The sequence below is a fragment of the Aptenodytes forsteri genome, unplaced genomic scaffold, assembly GCF_000699145.1.
Source record: "Aptenodytes forsteri isolate BGI_AS27 unplaced genomic scaffold, ASM69914v1 Scaffold176, whole genome shotgun sequence".
NCBI lineage: Eukaryota > Metazoa > Chordata > Aves > Sphenisciformes > Spheniscidae > Aptenodytes > Aptenodytes forsteri.
Window position 1 is genome coordinate 785,769 of NW_008794853.1, and position 2,095 is coordinate 787,863.

The following is a 2,095-nucleotide window of genomic DNA, read 5'->3' on the forward strand; positions in this document are numbered from 1 at the left end:
GTGTGTTATCAACATTGTTCTCACCCTAAATCCAAACCACAGCACTGTACCAGCTACTAGGAAGGAAATTAACTCTATCCCTGCCGAAACCAGGAAAGTTGGCTATTGTATTTATACCTCGCTTCTGATAAGGAGCTTGTCTTTTGATAACATAGGGGACAGGCCTGCTTGCTTAGCTGCATCACTCTAATTTTTTAGGTATTTGTGCATATAGACACAAGGTCTGTATCTGTGGAATTAAAGGAATGACCTGGCTGCGTGTCTAACCGCTGAAACTAACTTTTAGGTAATTTAAGCCCAATGTAAATTGAGCAGTTACATGGTATTGGTAGCAGGGCTGTGGTTTGGTAAGCACAGTTGGGCTATTTCTTTGTTCTGTTTGATCTCCCCTTTTCAACAACAGTTCACAAATTTGGTGGGAGAGAAACGATGCTCTGTGGTTGCGCCCAGTACTGCCCCATCCAAACTCCTGCTGAGCCTGGTTGGGAGCATGGTAGGACCATGAGCAAACCTCTCCTCACTCTGAGGGACCGGGCAAAAGGCTCTCCTCAAGTAATAACTCCACCAGAGAGCCTTCCCCTTTGCAACACCCTCTTCTCTATAATTTCCTTCCCAAATGTCTGAAGCCAAAACTGTTCCCACCGGTGGAGTCCCTCATGCCTCCTACTACAACAGCTGATACTGGGGGAGGGAAGATTGATGGAGGAGTCAGAAGCTCTGGCCACTCTCTGTAGCAGCCACCTTGCCATCCTATTTCTGCCCCAAATGTCTGTATAGACACACAGGCATCTCCGAACTCTGTGTTACCTATGCACCATTGGAGGAGTTCTCCCCTCTAAATGCATACATACTGCTGGTCCCCAGAGCCCTGTGTTACGCGTGTACTAGTCTGTAGCTTGCAGTGGGGCGGCACATGGGGTGAATGCTTGAATTTATGCCAAATGAAACTAATCGGCTAAAGCAGTGGGGTCTAGGCAGTAAGAAATGGAGAAGTGGGAATGAACAAAAACCATGAGGTGTGTCTGGGTATAAAATAAAATTGAGCATCAAATTGAGACTGAGGTTAGAGGAAGACTTGTGGATTTATATGTGATATTCATGAGAGGCTCATTCTGAAAATAGAGCAGGGAGGGGAAAGGGAGCTGATCAATAGTTTGAAAGACACCGAATTATTCAGTCAATATAAGAAAGGACTAGCTGCTCTTTTTTTGGAAAACAGTCTTCCTGAGCCAAAGCACATTTCATCTGCAGGCTTATGAGGATGAAATCGGATGTTGGTCCTGTATGAAATGGTCACTGGAGGAGGATTGTGCAGTCTCTGCTTTGTTTTGCCTGCCTGTAGTGCAACTTTTAATTAGCTAATGGTGCAGAATATGGTACTCTCTTACACAAATTCTGTAACTCGGTATTATTTCCAGACAATTTCAGATATCAGATATCCAGATGTGAGAAAACATTTATAATAGATGTTTAATATGGTTGCTTATTTTTAAGGGTTGAAGTATCACTTCCACAGGGACTATAATGAAAACGTAACATGCAGTTAGATTTTTTTTGTTGTTGTTAAACTGTAGTGTTTGCTGCTAGCAAATAATTTAAAAATGAAAGCAACTTGTTTATAATGAAAACACAAATAATTTGTAGCTTGTCAAACAACTGGCAGCTCAGGCAAGTACAGCAGAAGCTGGAGCCCCTTCCTGACTCACCAGCTCAGAGCTCGTACAGCTTCAGCCACGGCTGGACCCAACTTTGGGAGTGTGTCTGTGTTCGCATCCTCAGCACGGCTTTGCGCACGTGGTGAGGGATGCTCACACAGCTCCCGGGTACTTTCTGCCTGCCGGGTTTTTCTTCTAACTGGAGCCTCGACATCTAACTGTCTTGGCTTGTCCTTCCCATTCCTTTAAATGAGGGCTGGCAGCCTTTTGAGGAAATAATTTGTACCGTTAAAAGACCCGAAGGGGGTGCAGGAAGGGGGTGCAGCCTGTAGCTCCTACCGCGCGGCTCTCAAACGTGGGGACAGAAGGACCTGGAATCTGTAAGTGGGGTGCGGGGGGCTGTGCCTGCCGGGCGGGGGCGGGAGCGCAGCCCGCAGCCC